The following is an 18,047-nucleotide window of genomic DNA, read 5'->3' as shown; positions in this document are numbered from 1 at the left end:
CCTGCCATCAGTCTTGCTGCAGCCCCACCTTTCCTTTGGCAGGCCCTTTGCAGCCCCACTCCACCTGGGCCTCAACGCTTTCTCTCTCTCCTAACCCTAACCCTAACCCTAACCCTAACCCTAGCCCTAAATGTAGGCTCAGGCGGGGCCGAACAACAGCCCAGTAGCCCCATCCCTGGCCCGCACAAAAAAGTGGCCCTGCCATCAGTCTTGCTGCAGCCCCACCTTTCCTTTGGCAGGCCCTTTGCAGCCCCACTCCACCTGGGCCTCAACGCTTTCTCTCTCTCCTGATCCTAACCCTAGCCCTAACCCTAACCCTAGCCTTAAATGTAGGCTCAGGCGGGGCCCGAACCGCAGCCCAGCAGCCCCATTCCTGGCCCGCACAAAGAAGTGGCCCTGCGATCCGTCTTGCTGCAGCCCCACCTTTCCTTTGGCAGGCCCTTTGCAGCCCCACTCCACCTGGGCCTCAACGCTTTCTAGATCTCCTAACCCTAACCCTAACCCTAACCCTAACCCTAGCCCTAAATGTAGGCTCAGGCGGGGCCCGAACCGCAGCCCAGCAGCCCCATTCCTGGCCCACACAAAAAAGTGGCCCTGCCATCAGTCTTGCTGCAGCCCCACCTTTCCTTTGGCAGGCCCTTTGCAGCCCCACTCCACCTGGGCCTCAACGCTTTCTAGATCTCCTAACCCTAACCCTAACCCTAACCCTAACCCTAGCCCTAAATGTAGGCTCAGGCGGGGCCCGAACCGCAGCCCAGCAGCCCCATTCCTGGCCCACACAAAAAAGTGGCCCTGCCATCAGTCTTGCTGCAGCCCCACCTTTCCTTTGGCAGGCCCTTTGCAGCCCCACTCCACCTGGGCCTCAACGCTTTCTAGATCTCCTAACCCTAAGCCTAGCCCTAAATGTAGGCTCAGGCCGGGCCCGAACCGCAGCCCAGCAGCCCCATTCCTGGCCCGCACAAAAAAGTGGCCCTGCCATCAGTCTTGCTGCAGCCCCACCTTTCCTTTGGCAGGCCCTTTGCAGCCCCACTCCACCTGGGCCTCAACGCTTTCTCTCTCTCCTGATCCTAACCCTAACCCTAACCCTAAGCCTAGCCCTAAATGTAGGCTCAGGCGGGGCCCGAACCGCAGCCCAGCAGCCCCATTCCTGGCCCGCACAAAAAAGTGGCCCTGCCATCAGTCTTGCTGCAGCCCCACCTTTCCTTTGGCAGGCCCTTTGCAGCCCCACTCCACCTGGGCCTCAACGCTTTCTCTCTCTCCTGATCCTAACCCTAACCCTAACCCTAACCCTAGCCCTAAATGTAGGCTCAGGCCGGGCCCGAACCGCAGCCCAGCAGCCCCATTCTTGGCCCGCACAAAGAAGTGGCCCTGCCATCAGTCTTGCTGCAGCCCCACCTTTCCTTTGGCAGGCCCTTTGCAGCCCCACTCCACCTGGGCCTCAACGCTTTCTAGATCTCCTAACCCTAACCCTAACCCTAACCCTAAGCCTAGCCCTAAATGTAGGCTCAGGCCGGGCCCGAACCGCAGCCCAGCAGCCCCATTCCTGGCCTGCACAAAAAAGTGGCCCTGCCATCAGTCTTGCTGCAGCCCCACCTTTCCTTTGGCAGGCCCTTTGCAGCCCCACTCCACCTGGGCCTCAACGCTTTCTAGATCTCCTAACCCTAACCCTAACCCTAACCCTAAGCCTAGCCCTAAATGTAGGCTCAGGCTGGGCCCGAACCGCAGCCCAGCAGCCCCATTCCTGGCCCGCACAAAAAAGTGGCCCTGCCATCAGTCTTGCTGCAGCCCCACCTTTCCTTTGGCAGGCCCTTTGCAGCCCCACTCCACCTGGGCCTCAACGCTTTCTCTCTCTCCTGATCCTAACCCTAACCCTAACCCTAAGCCTAGCCCTAAATGTAGTCTCAGGCCGGGCCCGAACCGCAGCCCAGCAGCCCCATTCTTGGCCCGCACAAAGAAGTGGCCCTGCCATCAGTCTTGCTGCAGCCCCACCTTTCCTTTGGCAGGCCCTTTGCAGCCCCACTCCACCTGGGCCTCAACGCTTTCTCTCTCTCCTAACCCTAACCCTAACCCTAACCCTAAGCCTAGCCCTAAATGTAGGCTCAGGCGGGGCCGAACAACAGCCCAGTAGCCCCATCCCTGGCCCGCACAAAAAAGTGGCCCTGCCATCAGTCTTGCTGCAGCCCCACCTTTCCTTTGGCAGGCCCTTTGCAGCCCCACTCCACCTGGGCCTCAACGCTTTCTCTCTCTCCTGATCCTAACCCTAGCCCTAACCCTAACCCTAGCCTTAAATGTAGGCTCAGGCGGGGCCCGAACCGCAGCCCAGCAGCCCCATTCCTGGCCCGCACAAAGAAGTGGCCCTGCGATCCGTCTTGCTGCAGCCCCACCTTTCCTTTGGCAGGCCCTTTGCAGCCCCACTCCACCTGGGCCTCAACGCTTTCTAGATCTCCTAACCCTAACCCTAACCCTAACCCTAACCCTAGCCCTAAATGTAGGCTCAGGCGGGGCCCGAACCGCAGCCCAGCAGCCCCATTCCTGGCCCGCACAAAGAAGTGGCCCTGCCATCAGTCTTGCTGCAGCCCCACCTTTCCTTTGGCAGGCCCTTTGCAGCCCCACTCCACCTGGGCCTCAACGCTTTCTAGATCTCCTAACCCTAACCCTAACCCTAACCCTAACCCTAGCCCTAAATGTAGGCTCAGGCGGGGCCCGAACCGCAGCCCAGCAGCCCCATTCCTGGCCCACACAAAAAAGTGGCCCTGCCATCAGTCTTGCTGCAGCCCCACCTTTCCTTTGGCAGGCCCTTTGCAGCCCCACTCCACCTGGGCCTCAACGCTTTCTAGATCTCCTAACCCTAAGCCTAGCCCTAAATGTAGGCTCAGGCCGGGCCCGAACCGCAGCCCAGCAGCCCCATTCCTGGCCCGCACAAAAAAGTGGCCCTGCCATCAGTCTTGCTGCAGCCCCACCTTTCCTTTGGCAGGCCCTTTGCAGCCCCACTCCACCTGGGCCTCAACGCTTTCTCTCTCTCCTGATCCTAACCCTAACCCTAACCCTAAGCCTAGCCCTAAATGTAGGCTCAGGCGGGGCCCGAACCGCAGCCCAGCAGCCCCATTCCTGGCCCGCACAAAAAAGTGGCCCTGCCATCAGTCTTGCTGCAGCCCCACCTTTCCTTTGGCAGGCCCTTTGCAGCCCCACTCCACCTGGGCCTCAACGCTTTCTCTCTCTCCTGATCCTAACCCTAACCCTAACCCTAACCCTAGCCCTAAATGTAGGCTCAGGCCGGGCCCGAACCGCAGCCCAGCAGCCCCATTCTTGGCCCGCACAAAGAAGTGGCCCTGCCATCAGTCTTGCTGCAGCCCCACCTTTCCTTTGGCAGGCCCTTTGCAGCCCCACTCCACCTGGGCCTCAACGCTTTCTAGATCTCCTAACCCTAACCCTAACCCTAACCCTAACCCTAGCCCTAAATGTAGGCTCAGGCGGGGCCCGAACCGCAGCCCAGCAGCCCCATTCCTGGCCCGCACAAAAAAGTGGCCCTGCGATCTGTCTTGCTGCAGCCCCACCTTTCCTTTGGCAGGCCCTTTGCAGCCCCACTCCACCTGGGCCTCAACGCTTTCTAGATCTCCTAACCCTAACCCTAACCCTAACCCTAAGCCTAGCCCTAAATGTAGGCTCAGGCCGGGCCCGAACCGCAGCCCAGCAGCCCCATTCCTGGCCTGCACAAAAAAGTGGCCCTGCCATCAGTCTTGCTGCAGCCCCACCTTTCCTTTGGCAGGCCCTTTGCAGCCCCACTCCACCTGGGCCTCAACGCTTTCTAGATCTCCTAACCCTAACCCTAACCCTAACCCTAAGCCTAGCCCTAAATGTAGGCTCAGGCGGGGCCCGAACCGCAGCCCAGCAGCCCCATTCCTGGCCCGCACAAAAAAGTGGCCCTGCCATCAGTCTTGCTGCAGCCCCACCTTTCCTTTGGCAGGCCCTTTGCAGCCCCACTCCACCTGGGCCTCAACGCTTTCTCTCTCTCCTGATCCTAACCCTAACCCTAACCCTAACCCTAGCCCTAAATGTAGGCTCAGGCCGGGCCCGAACCGCAGCCCAGCAGCCCCATTCTTGGCCCGCACAAAGAAGTGGCCCTGCCATCAGTCTTGCTGCAGCCCCACCTTTCCTTTGGCAGGCCCTTTGCAGCCCCACTCCACCTGGGCCTCAACGCTTTCTCTCTCTCCTAACCCTAACCCTAACCCTAACCCTAACCCTAGCCCTAAATGTAGGCTCAGGCGGGGCCGAACAACAGCCCAGCAGCCCCATTCCTGGCCCGCACAAAAAAGTGGCCCTGCCATCAGTCTTGCTGCAGCCCCACCTTTCCTTTGGCAGGCCCTTTGCAGCCCCACTCCACCTGGGCCTCAACGCTTTCTCTCTCTCCTGATCCTAACCCTAGCCCTAACCCTAAGCCTAGCCTTAAATGTAGGCTCAGGCGGGGCCCGAACCGCAGCCCAGCAGCCCCATTCCTGGCCCGCACAAAAAAGTGGCCCTGCGATCCGTCTTGCTGCAGCCCCACCTTTCCTTTGGCAGGCCCTTTGCAGCCCCACTCCACCTGGGCCTCAACGCTTTCTAGATCTCCTAACCCTAACCCTAACCCTAACCCTAACCCTAGCCCTAAATGTAGGCTCAGGCGGGGCCCGAACCGCAGCCCAGCAGCCCCATTCCTGGCCCACACAAAAAAGTGGCCCTGCGATCAGTCTTGCTGCAGCCCCACCTTTCCTTTGGCAGGCCCTTTGCAGCCCCACTCCACCTGGGCCTCAACGCTTTCTAGATCTCCTAACCCTAACCCTAACCCTAACCCTAACCCTAGCCCTAAATGTAGGCTCAGGCGGGGCCCGAACCGCAGCCCAGCAGCCCCATTCCTGGCCCGCACAAAAAAGTGGCCCTGCCATCAGTCTTGCTGCAGCCCCACCTTTCCTTTGGCAGGCCCTTTGCAGCCCCACTCCACCTGGGCCTCAACGCTTTCTAGATCTCCTGATCCTAACCCTAACCCTAACCCTAACCCTAGCCCTAAATGTAGGCTCAGGCGGGGCCCGAACCGCAGCCCAGCAGCCCCATTCCTGGCCCGCACAAAAAAGTGGCCCTGCCATCAGTCTTGCTGCAGCCCCACCTTTCCTTTGGCAGGCCCTTTGCAGCCCCACTCCACCTGGGCCTCAACGCTTTCTCTCTCTCCTAACCCTAACCCTAACCCTAACCCTAAGCCTAGCCCTAAATGTAGGCTCAGGCCGGGCCCGAACCGCAGCCCAGCAGCCCCATTCCTGGCCCGCACAAAAAAGTGGCCCTGCCATCAGTCTTGCTGCAGCCCCACCTTTCCTTTGGCAGGCCCTTTGCAGCCCCACTCCACCTGGGCCTCAACGCTTTCTAGATCTCCTAACCCTAACCCTAACCCTAACCCTAACCCTAGCCCTAAATGTAGGCTCAGGCCGGGCCCGAACCGCAGCCCAGCAGCCCCATTCTTGGCCCGCACAAAGAAGTGGCCCTGCCATCAGTCTTGCTGCAGCCCCACCTTTCCTTTGGCAGGCCCTTTGCAGCCCCACTCCACCTGGGCCTCAACGCTTTCTAGATCTCCTAACCCTAACCCTAACCCTAACCCTAACCCTAGCCCTAAATGTAGGCTCAGGCGGGGCCCGAACCGCAGCCCAGCAGCCCCATTCCTGGCCCGCACAAAAAAGTGGCCCTGCCATCAGTCTTGCTGCAGCCCCACCTTTCCTTTGGCAGGCCCTTTGCAGCCCCACTCCACCTGGGCCTCAACGCTTTCTAGATCTCCTAACCCTAACCCTAACCCTAACCCTAACCCTAGCCCTAAATGTAGGCTCAGGCGGGGCCCGAACCGCAGCCCAGCAGCCCCATTCCTGGCCCGCACAAAGAAGTGGCCCTGCCATCAGTCTTGCTGCAGCCCCACCTTTCCTTTGGCAGGCCCTTTGCAGCCCCACTCCACCTGGGCCTCAACGCTTTCTAGATCTCCTAACCCTAACCCTAACCCTAACCCTAAGCCTAGCCCTAAATGTAGGCTCAGGCGGGGCCCGAACCGCAGCCCAGCAGCCCCATTCCTGGCCCGCACAAAAAAGTGGCCCTGCCATCAGTCTTGCTGCAGCCCCACCTTTCCTTTGGCAGGCCCTTTGCAGCCCCACTCCACCTGGGCCTCAACGCTTTCTAGATCTCCTGATCCTAACCCTAACCCTAACCCTAACCCTAGCCCTAAATGTAGGCTCAGGCGGGGCCCGAACCGCAGCCCAGCAGCCCCATTCTTGGCCCGCACAAAGAAGTGGCCCTGCCATCAGTCTTGCTGCAGCCCCACCTTTCCTTTGGCAGGCCCTTTGCAGCCCCACTCCACCTGGGCCTCAACGCTTTCTAGATCTCCTAAACCTAACCCTAACCCTAACCGTAACCCTAAGCCTAGCCCTAAATGTAGGCTCAGGCGGGGCTGAACCGCAGCCCAGCAGCCCCATTCCTGGCCCAAACAAAGAAGTGGCCCTGCCATCAGTCTTGCTGCAGCCCCACCTTTCCTTTGGCAGGCCCTTTGCAGCCCCACTCCACCTGGGCCTCAACGCTTTCTAGATCTCCTAACCCTAACCCTAACCCTAACCCTAACCCTAGCCCTAAATGTAGGCTCAGGCGGGGCCCGAACCGCAGCCCAGCAGCCCCATTCCTGGCCCAAACAAAAAAGTGGCCCTGCGATCTGTCTTGCTGCAGCCCCACCTTTCCTTTGGCAGGCCCTTTGCAGCCCCACTCCACCTGGGCCTCAACGCTTTCTAGATCTCCTAACCCTAACCCTAACCCTAACCCTAAGCCTAGCCCTAAATGTAGGCTCAGGCCGGGCCCGAACCGCAGCCCAGCAGCCCCATTCCTGGCCCGCACAAAAAAGTGGCCCTGCCATCAGTCTTGCTGCAGCCCCACCTTTCCTTTGGCAGGCCCTTTGCAGCCCCACTCCACCTGGGCCTCAACGCTTTCTCTCTCTCCTGATCCTAACCCTAACCCTAACCCTAACCCTAGCCCTAAATGTAGGCTCAGGCCGGGCCCGAACCGCAGCCCAGCAGCCCCATTCCTGGCCCACACAAAAAAGTGGCCCTGCCATCAGTCTTGCTGCAGCCCCACCTTTCCTTTGGCAGGCCCTTTGCAGCCCCACTCCACCTGGGCCTCAACGCTTTCTAGATCTCCTAACCCTAACCCTAACCCTAACCCTAACCCTAGCCCTAAATGTAGGCTCAGGCGGGGCCCGAACCGCAGCCCAGCAGCCCCATTCCTGGCCCGCACAAAGAAGTGGCCCTGCCATCAGTCTTGCTGCAGCCCCACCTTTCCTTTGGCAGGCCCTTTGCAGCCCCACTCCACCTGGGCCTCAACGCTTTCTAGATCTCCTAAACCTAACCCTAACCCTAACCCTAACCCTAGCCCTAAATGTAGGCTCAGGCGGGGCTGAACCGCAGCCCAGCAGCCCCATTCCTGGCCCAAACAAAGAAGTGGCCCTGCCATCAGTCTTGCTGCAGCCCCACCTTTCCTTTGGCAGGCCCTTTGCAGCCCCACTCCACCTGGGCCTCAACGCTTTCTAGATCTCCTAACCCTAACCCTAACCCTAACCCTAACCCTAGCCCTAAATGTAGGCTCAGGCCGGGCCCGAACCGCAGCCCAGCAGCCCCATTCCTGGCCCGCACAAAAAAGTGGCCCTGCCATCAGTCTTGCTGCAGCCCCACCTTTCCTTTGGCAGGCCCTTTGCAGCCCCACTCCACCTGGGCCTCAACGCTTTCTAGATCTCCTAACCCTAACCCTAACCCTAACCCTAACCCTAAGCCTAGCCCTAAATGTAGGCTCAGGCGGGGCCCGAACCGCAGCCCAGCAGCCCCATTCCTGGCCCGCACAAACAAGTGGCCCTGCCATCAGTCTTGCTGCAGCCCCACCTTTCCTTTGGCAGGCCCTTTGCAGCCCCACTCCACCTGGGCCTCAACGCTTTCTAGATCTCCTAACCCTAACCCTAACCCTAACCCTAAGCCTAGCCCTAAATGTAGGCTCAGGCTGGGCCCGAACCGCAGCCCAGCAGCCCCATTCCTGGCCCGCACAAAAAAGTGGCCCTGCCATCAGTCTTGCTGCAGCCCCACCTTTCCTTTGGCAGGCCCTTTGCAGCCCCACTCCACCTGGGCCTCAACGCTTTCTCTCTCTCCTGATCCTAACCCTAACCCTAACCCTAACCCTAGCCCTAAATGTAGTCTCAGGCCGGGCCCGAACCGCAGCCCAGCAGCCCCATTCTTGGCCCGCACAAAGAAGTGGCCCTGCCATCAGTCTTGCTGCAGCCCCACCTTTCCTTTGGCAGGCCCTTTGCAGCCCCACTCCACCTGGGCCTCAACGCTTTCTAGATCTCCTAACCCTAACCCTAACCCTAACCCTAACCCTAGCCCTAAATGTAGGCTCAGGCGGGGCCGAACAACAGCCCAGCAGCCCCATTCCTGGCCCGCACAAAAAAGTGGCCCTGCGATCCGTCTTGCTGCAGCCCCACCTTTCCTTTGGCAGGCCCTTTGCAGCCCCACTCCACCTGGGCCTCAACGCTTTCTAGATCTCCTAACCCTAACCCTAACCCTAACCCTAACCCTAGCCCTAAATGTAGGCTCAGGCGGGGCCCGAACCGCAGCCCAGCAGCCCCATTCCTGGCCCACACAAAAAAGTGGCCCTGCGATCAGTCTTGCTGCAGCCCCACCTTTCCTTTGGCAGGCCCTTTGCAGCCCCACTCCACCTGGGCCTCAACGCTTTCTAGATCTCCTAACCCTAACCCTAACCCTAACCCTAACCCTAGCCCTAAATGTAGGCTCAGGCGGGGCCCGAACCGCAGCCCAGCAGCCCCATTCCTGGCCCGCACAAAAAAGTGGCCCTGCCATCAGTCTTGCTGCAGCCCCACCTTTCCTTTGGCAGGCCCTTTGCAGCCCCACTCCACCTGGGCCTCAACGCTTTCTAGATCTCCTGATCCTAACCCTAACCCTAACCCTAAGCCTAGCCCTAAATGTAGGCTCAGGCCGGGCCCGAACCGCAGCCCAGCAGCCCCATTCCTGGCCCGCACAAAAAAGTGGCCCTGCCATCAGTCTTGCTGCAGCCCCACCTTTCCTTTGGCAGGCCCTTTGCAGCCCCACTCCACCTGGGCCTCAACGCTTTCTAGATCTCCTAACCCTAACCCTAACCCTAACCCTAACCCTAGCCCTAAATGTAGGCTCAGGCGGGGCCCGAACCACAGCCCAGCAGCCCCATTCCTGGCCCACACAGAAAAGTGGCCCTGCGATCAGTCTTGCTGCAGCCCCACCTTTCCTTTGGCAGGCCCTTTGCAGCCCCACTCCACCTGGGCCTCAACGCTTTCTCTCTCTCCTGATCCTAACCCTAACCCTAACCCTAACCCTAGCCCTAAATGTAGGCTCAGGCCGGGCCCGAACCGCAGCCCAGCAGCCCCATTCCTGGCCCGCACAAAAAAGTGGCCCTGCCATCAGTCTTGCTGCAGCCCCACCTTTCCTTTGGCAGGCCCTTTGCAGCCCCACTCCACCTGGGCCTCAACGCTTTCTAGATCTCCTAACCCTAACCCTAACCCTAACCCTAACCCTAGCTCTAAATGTAGGCTCAGGCCGGGCCCGAACCGCAGCCCAGCAGCCCCATTCCTGGCCCACACAAAAAAGTGGCCCTGCCATCAGTCTTGCTGCAGCCCCACCTTTCCTTTGGCAGGCCCTTTGCAGCCCCACTCCACCTGGGCCTCAACGCTTTCTAGATCTCCTAACCCTAACCCTAGCCCTAACCCTAACCCTAGCCCTAAATGTAGGCTCAGGCGGGGCCCGAACCGCAGCCCAGCAGCCCCATTCCTGGCCCGCACAAAAAAGTGGCCCTGCCATCAGTCTTGCTGCAGCCCCACCTTTCCTTTGGCAGGCCCTTTGCAGCCCCACTCCTCCTGGGCCTCAACGCTTTCTAGATCTCCTAACCCTAACCCTAACCCTAACCCTAAGCCTAGCCCTAAATGTAGTCTCAGGCTGGGCCCGAACCGCAGCCCAGCAGCCCCATTCCTGGCCCACACAAAAAAGTGGCCCTGCAATCAGTCTTGCTGCAGCCCCACCTTTCCTTTGGCAGGCCCTTTGCAGCCCCACTCCACCTGGGCCTCAACGCTTTCTCTCTCTCCTGATCCTAACCCTAACCCTAACCCTAAGCCTAGCCCTAAATGTAGGCTCAGGCGGGGCCCGAACCGCAGCCCAGCAGCCCCATTCTTGGCCCGCACAAAGAAGTGGCCCTGCCATCAGTCTTGCTGCAGCCCCACCTTTCCTTTGGCAGGCCCTTTGCAGCCCCACTCCACCTGGGCCTCAACGCTTTCTAGATCTCCTAACCCTAACCCTAACCCTAACCCTAACCCTAGCCCTAAATGTAGGCTCAGGCGGGGCCCGAACCGCAGCCCAGCAGCCCCATTCCTGGCCCGCACAAAAAAGTGGCCCTGCCATCAGTCTTGCTGCAGCCCCACCTTTCCTTTGGCAGGCCCTTTGCAGCCCCACTCCACCTGGGCCTCAACGCTTTCTCTCTCTCCTGATCCTAACCCTAACCCTAACCCTAACCCTAGCCCTAAATGTAGGCTCAGGCCGGGCCCGAACCGCAGCCCAGCAGCCCCATTCCTGGCCCGCACAAAAAAGTGGCCCTGCCATCAGTCTTGCTGCAGCCCCACCTTTCCTTTGGCAGGCCCTTTGCAGCCCCACTCCACCTGGGCCTCAACGCTTTCTAGATCTCCTAACCCTAACCCTAACCCTAACCCTAACCCTAGCCCTAAATGTAGTCTCAGGCCGGGCCCGAACCGCAGCCCAGCAGCCCCATTCCTGGCCCAAACAAAAAAGTGGCCCTGCCATCAGTCTTGCTGCAGCCCCACCTTTCCTTTGGCAGGCCCTTTGCAGCCCCACTCCACCTGGGCCTCAACGCTTTCTAGATCTCCTAACCCTAACCCTAACCCTAACCCTAACCCTAGCCCTAAATGTAGGCTCAGGCGGGGCCCGAACCGCAGCCCAGCAGCCCCATTCCTGGCCCACACAAAAAAGTGGCCCTGCAATCAGTCTTGCTGCAGCCCCACCTTTCCTTTGGCAGGCCCTTTGCAGCCCCACTCCACCTGGGCCTCAACGCTTTCTAGATCTCCTGATCCTAACCCTAACCCTAACCCTAAGCCTAGCCCTAAATGTAGGCTCAGGCCGGGCCCGAACCGCAGCCCAGCAGCCCCATTCCTGGCCCGCACAAACAAGTGGCCCTGCCATCAGTCTTGCTGCAGCCCCACCTTTCCTTTGGCAGGCCCTTTGCAGCCCCACTCCACCTGGGCCTCAACGCTTTCTAGATCTCCTAACCCTAACCCTAACCCTAACCCTAACCCTAGCCCTAAATGTAGGCTCAGGCCGGGCCCGAACCGCAGCCCAGCAGCCCCATTCCTGGCCCGCACAAAAAAGTGGCCCTGCCATCAGTCTTGCTGCAGCCCCACCTTTCCTTTGGCAGGCCCTTTGCAGCCCCACTCCACCTGGGCCTCAACGCTTTCTAGATCTCCTAACCCTAACCCTAACCCTAACCGTAACGCTAGCCCTAAATGTAGGCTCAGGCGGGGCCGAACAACAGCCCAGCAGCCCCATTCCTGGCCCGCACAAAAAAGTGGCCCTGCCATCAGTCTTGCTGCAGCCCCACCTTTCCTTTGGCAGGCCCTTTGCAGCCCCACTCCACCTGGGCCTCAACGCTTTCTAGATCTCCTAACCCTAACCCTAGCCCTAACCCTAAGCCTAGCCCTAAATGTAGGCTCAGGCGGGGCCCGAACCACAGCCCAGCAGCCCCACTCCTGGCCCGCACAAAAAAGTGGCCCTGCCATCAGTCTTGCTGCAGCCCCACCTTTCCTTTGGCAGGCCCTTTGCAGCCCCACTCCACCTGGGCCTCAACGCTTTCTAGATCTCCTAACCCTAACCCTAACCCTAACCGTAACGCTAGCCCTAAATGTAGGCTCAGGCAGGGCCCGAACCGCAGCCCAGCAGCCCCATTCCTGGCCCGCACAAAAAAGTGGCCCTGCCATCAGTCTTGCTGCAGCCCCACCTTTCCTTTGGCAGGCCCTTTGCAGCCCCACTCCACCTGGGCCTCAACGCTTTCTAGATCTCCTAACCCTAACCCTAACCCTAACCCTAAGCCTAGCCCTAAATGTAGGCTCAGGCGGGGCCAAACAACAGCCCAGCAGCCCCATTCCTGGCCCAAACAAAAAAGTGGCCCTGCCATCAGTCTTGCTGCAGCCCCACCTTTCCTTTGGCAGGCCCTTTGCAGCCCCACTCCACCTGGGCCTCAACGCTTTCTAGATCTCCTAAACCTAACCCTAACCCTAACCCTAAGCCTAGCCCTCAATGTAGGCTCAGGCGGGGCCCGAACCGCAGCCCAGCAGCCCCATTCCTGGCCCAAACAAAGAAGTGGCCCTGCCATCAGTCTTGCTGCAGCCCCACCTTTCCTTTGGCAGGCCCTTTGCAGCCCCACTCCACCTGGGCCTCAACGCTTTCTAGATCTCCTAACCCTAACCCTAACCGTAACCCTAACCCTAGCCCTAAATGTAGGCTCAGGCCGGGCCCGAACCGCAGCCCAGCAGCCCCATTCCTGGCCCAAACAAAAAAGTGGCCCTGCCATCAGTGTTGCTGCAGCCCCACCTTTCCTTTGGCAGGCCCTTTGCAGCCCCACTCCACCTGGGCCTCAACGCTTTCTAGATCTCCTAACCCTAACCCTAACCCTAACCCTAACCCTAGCCCTAAATGTAGGCTCAGGCGGGGCCCGAACCACAGCCCAGCAGCCCCATTCCTGGCCCACACAGAAAAGTGGCCCTGCGATCTGTCTTGCTGCAGCCCCACCTTTCCTTTGGCAGGCCCTTTGCAGCCCCACTCCACCTGGGCCTCAACGCTTTCTAGATCTCCTAACCCTAACCCTAACCCTAACCCTAAGCCTAGCCCTCAATGTAGGCTCAGGCGGGGCCCGAACCGCAGCCCAGCAGCCCCATTCCTGGCCCAAACAAAGAAGTGGCCCTGCCATCAGTCTTGCTGCAGCCCCACCTTTCCTTTGGCAGGCCCTTTGCAGCCCCACTCCACCTGGGCCTCAACGCTTTCTAGATCTCCTGATCCTAACCCTAACCCTAACCCTAACCCTAGCCCTAAATGTAGGCTCAGGCCGGGCCCGAACCGCAGCCCAGCAGCCCCATTCCTGGCCCGCACAAAAAAGTGGCCCTGCCATCAGTCTTGCTGCAGCCCCACCTTTCCTTTGGCAGGCCCTTTGCAGCCCCACTCCACCTGGGCCTCAACGCTTTCTAGATCTCCTAACCCTAACCCTAACCCTAACCCTAACCCTAGCCCTAAATGTAGGCTCAGGCCGGGCCCGAACCGCAGCCCAGCAGCCCCATTCCTGGCCCACACAAAAAAGTGGCCCTGCAATCAGTCTTGCTGCAGCCCCACCTTTCCTTTGGCAGGCCCTTTGCAGCCCCACTCCACCTGGGCCTCAACGCTTTCTAGATCTCCTAACCCTAACCCTAAGCCTAACCCTAACCCTAGCCCTAAATGTAGGCTCAGGCGGGGCCCGAACCGCAGCCCAGCAGCCCCATTCTTGGCCCGCACAAAGAAGTGGCCCTGCCATCAGTCTTGCTGCAGCCCCACCTTTCCTTTGGCAGGCCCTTTGCAGCCCCACTCCACCTGGGCCTCAACGCTTTCTAGATCTCCTAACCCTAACCCTAACCCTAAGCCTAAGCCTAGCCCTAAATGTAGGCTCAGGCGGGGCCCGAACCGCAGCCCAGCAGCCCCATTCCTGGCCCAAACAAAAAAGTGGCCCTGCCATCAGTGTTGCTGCAGCCCCACCTTTCCTTTGGCAGGCCCTTTGCAGCCCCACTCCACCTGGGCCTCAACGCTTTCTCTCTCTCCTGATCCTAACCCTAACCCTAACCCTAACCCTAGCCCTAAATGTAGGCTCAGGCCGGGCCCGAACCGCAGCCCAGCAGCCCCATTCCTGGCCCACACAAAGAAGTGGCCCTGCCATCAGTCTTGCTGCAGCCCCACCTTTCCTTTGGCAGGCCCTTTGCAGCCCCACTCCACCTGGGCCTCAACGCTTTCTAGATCTCCTAACCCTAACCCTAACCCTAACCCTAACCCTAGCCCTAAATGTAGGCTCAGGCGGGGCCCAAACCGCAGCCCAGCAGCCCCATTCTTGGCCCGCACAAAAAAGTGGCCCTGCCATCAGTCTTGCTGCAGCCCCACCTTTCCTTTGGCAGGCCCTTTGCAGCCCCACTCCACCTGGGCCTCAACGCTTTCTAGATCTCCTAAACCTAACCCTAACCCTAACCCTAACCCTAGCCCTAAATGTAGGCTCAGGCCGGGCCCGAACCGCAGCCCAGCAGCCCCATTCCTGGCCCAAACAAAAAAGTGGCCCTGCCATCAGTGTTGCTGCAGCCCCACCTTTCCTTTGGCAGGCCCTTTGCAGCCCCACTCCACCTGGGCCTCAACGCTTTCTAGATCTCCTAAACCTAACCCTAACCCTAACCGTAACGCTAGCCCTAAATGTAGGCTCAGGCCGGGCCTGAACCGCAGCCCAGCAGCCCCATTCCTGGCCCGCACAAAGAAGTGGCCCTGCCATCAGTCTTGCTGCAGCCCCACCTTTCCTTTGGCAGGCCCTTTGCAGCCCCACTCCACCTGGGCCTCAACGCTTTCTAGATCTCCTAACCCTAACCCTAACCCTAACCCTAACCCTAACCCTAGCCCTAAATGTAGGCTCAGGCGGGGCCCGAACCGCAGCCCAGCAGCCCCATTCCTGGCCCGCACAAAAAAGTGGCCCTGCCATCAGTCTTGCTGCAGCCCCACCTTTCCTTTGGCAGGCCCATTGCAGCCCCACTCCACCTGGGCCTCAACGCTTTCTAGATCTCCTAACCCTAACCCTAACCCTAACCCTAAGCCTAGCCCTAAATGTAGGCTCAGGCGGGGCCCGAACCGCAGCCCAGCAGCCCCATTCCTGGCCCGCACAAAAAAGTGGCCCTGCAATCAGTCTTGCTGCAGCCCCACCTTTCCTTTGGCAGGCCCTTTGCAGCCCCACTCCACCTGGGCCTCAACGCTTTCTAGATCTCCTAACCCTAACCCTAACCCTAACCCTAAGCCTAGCCCTAAATGTAGGCTCAGGCGGGGCCCGAAACACAGCCCAGCAGCCCCACTCCTGGCCCGCACAAAAAAGTGGCCCTGCCATCAGTCTTGCTGCAGCCCCACCTTTCCTTTGGCAGGCCCTTTGCAGCCCCACTCCACCTGGGCCTCAACGCTTTCTAGATCTCCTGATCCTAACCCTAACCCTAACCCTAAGCCTAGCCCTAAATGTAGGCTCAGGCGGGGACCGAACCGCAGCCCAGCAGCCCCATTCCTGGCCCGCACAAAAAAGTGGCCCTGCCATCAGTCTTGCTGCAGCCCCACCTTTCCTTTGGCAGGCCCTTTGCAGCCCCACTCCACCTGGGCCTCAACGCTTTCTAGATCTCCTAACCCTAACCCTAACCCTAACCCTAACCCTAGCCCTAAATGTAGGCTCAGGCGGGGCCGAACAACAGCCCAGCAGCCCCATTCCTGGCCCACACAAAAAAGTGGCCCTGCCATCAGTCTTGCTGCAGCCCCACCTTTCCTTTGGCAGGCCCTTTGCAGCCCCACTCCACCTGGGCCTCAACGCTTTCTAGATCTCCTAACCCTAACCCTAACCCTAACCCTAAGCCTAGCCCTAAATGTAGGCTCAGGCGGGGCCAAACAACAGCCCAGCAGCCCCATTCCTGGCCCAAACAAAAAAGTGGCCCTGCCATCAGTCTTGCTGCAGCCCCACCTTTCCTTTGGCAGGCCCTTTGCAGCCCCACTCCACCTGGGCCTCAACGCTTTCTAGATCTCCTAAACCTAACCCTAACCCTAACCCTAAGCCTAGCCCTCAATGTAGGCTCAGGCGGGGCCCGAACCGCAGCCCAGCAGCCCCATTCCTGGCCCAAACAAAGAAGTGGCCCTGCCATCAGTCTTGCTGCAGCCCCACCTTTCCTTTGGCAGGCCCTTTGCAGCCCCACTCCACCTGGGCCTCAACGCTTTCTAGATCTCCTAACCCTAACCCTAACCCTAACCCTAACCCTAGCCCTAAATGTAGGCTCAGGCCGGGCCCGAACCGCAGCCCAGCAGCCCCATTCCTGGCCCAAACAAAAAAGTGGCCCTGCCATCAGTGTTGCTGCAGCCCCACCTTTCCTTTGGCAGGCCCTTTGCAGCCCCACTCCACCTGGGCCTCAACGCTTTCTAGATCTCCTAACCCTAACCCTAACCCTAACCCTAACCCTAGCCCTAAATGTAGGCTCAGGCGGGGCCCGAACCACAGCCCAGCAGCCCCATTCCTGGCCCACACAGAAAAGTGGCCCTGCGATCTGTCTTGCTGCAGCCCCACCTTTCCTTTGGCAGGCCCTTTGCAGCCCCACTCCACCTGGGCCTCAACGCTTTCTAGATCTCCTAACCCTAACCCTAACCCTAACCCTAAGCCTAGCCCTCAATGTAGGCTCAGGCGGGGCCCGAACCGCAGCCCAGCAGCCCCATTCCTGGCCCAAACAAAGAAGTGGCCCTGCCATCAGTCTTGCTGCAGCCCCAACTTTCCTTTGGCAGGCCCTTTGCAGCCCCACTCCACCTGGGCCTCAACGCTTTCTCTCTCTCCTGATCCTAACCCTAACCCTAACCCTAACCCTAGCCCTAAATGTAGGCTCAGGCCGGGCCCGAACCGCAGCCCAGCAGCCCCATTCCTGGCCCGCACAAAAAAGTGGCCCTGCCATCAGTCTTGCTGCAGCCCCACCTTTCCTTTGGCAGGCCCTTTGCAGCCCCACTCCACCTGGGCCTCAACGCTTTCTAGATCTCCTAACCCTAACCCTAACCCTAACCCTAACCCTAGCCCTAAATGTAGGCTCAGGCGGGGCCCGAACCGCAGCCCAGCAGCCCCATTCCTGGCCCGCACAAAAAAGTGGCCCTGCCATCAGTCTTGCTGCAGCCCCACCTTTCCTTTGGCAGGCCCTTTGCAGCCCCACTCCACCTGGGCCTCAACGCTTTCTAGATCTTCTAACCCTAACCCTAACCCTAACCCTAACCCTAGCCCTAAATGTAGGCTCAGGTGGGGCCCGAACCGCAGCCCAGCAGCCCCATTCCTGGCCCACACAAAAAAGTGGCCCTGCAATCAGTCTTGCTGCAGCCCCACCTTTCCTTTGGCAGGCCCTTTGCAGCCCCACTCCACCTGGGCCTCAACGCTTTCTAGATCTCCTAACCCTAACCCTAACCCTAACCCTAACCCTAGCCCTAAATGTAGGCTCAGGCGGGGCCCGAACCGCAGCCCAGCAGCCCCATTCTTGGCCCGCACAAAGAAGTGGCCCTGCCATCAGTCTTGCTGCAGCCCCACCTTTCCTTTGGCAGGCCCTTTGCAGCCCCACTCCACCTGGGCCTCAACGCTTTCTAGATCTCCTAACCCTAACCCTAACCCTAAGCCTAAGCCTAGCCCTAAATGTAGGCTCAGGCGGGGCCCGAACCGCAGCCCAGCAGCCCCATTCCTGGCCCGCACAAAAAAGTGGCCCTGCCATCAGTCTTGCTGCAGCCCCACCTTTCCTTTGGCAGGCCCTTTGCAGCCCCACTCCACCTGGGCCTCAACGCTTTCTCTCTCTCCTGATCCTAACCCTAACCCTAACCCTAACCCTAGCCCTAAATGTAGGCTCAGGCCGGGCCCGAACCGCAGCCCAGCAGCCCCATTCCTGGCCCACACAAAGAAGTGGCCCTGCCATCAGTCTTGCTGCAGCCCCACCTTTCCTTTGGCAGGCCCTTTGCAGCCCCACTCCACCTGGGCCTCAACGCTTTCTAGATCTCCTAACCCTAACCCTAACCCTAACCCTAACCCTAGCCCTAAATGTAGGCTCAGGCGGGGCCCAAACCGCAGCCCAGCAGCCCCATTCTTGGCCCGCACAAAAAAGTGGCCCTGCCATCAGTCTTGCTGCAGCCCCACCTTTCCTTTGGCAGGCCCTTTGCAGCCCC

This window comes from Dromaius novaehollandiae, chromosome 7 (assembly GCF_036370855.1).
Source record: "Dromaius novaehollandiae isolate bDroNov1 chromosome 7, bDroNov1.hap1, whole genome shotgun sequence".
Lineage (NCBI taxonomy): Eukaryota > Metazoa > Chordata > Aves > Casuariiformes > Dromaiidae > Dromaius > Dromaius novaehollandiae.
Note: the sequence above shows the minus strand (reverse complement) of the source record.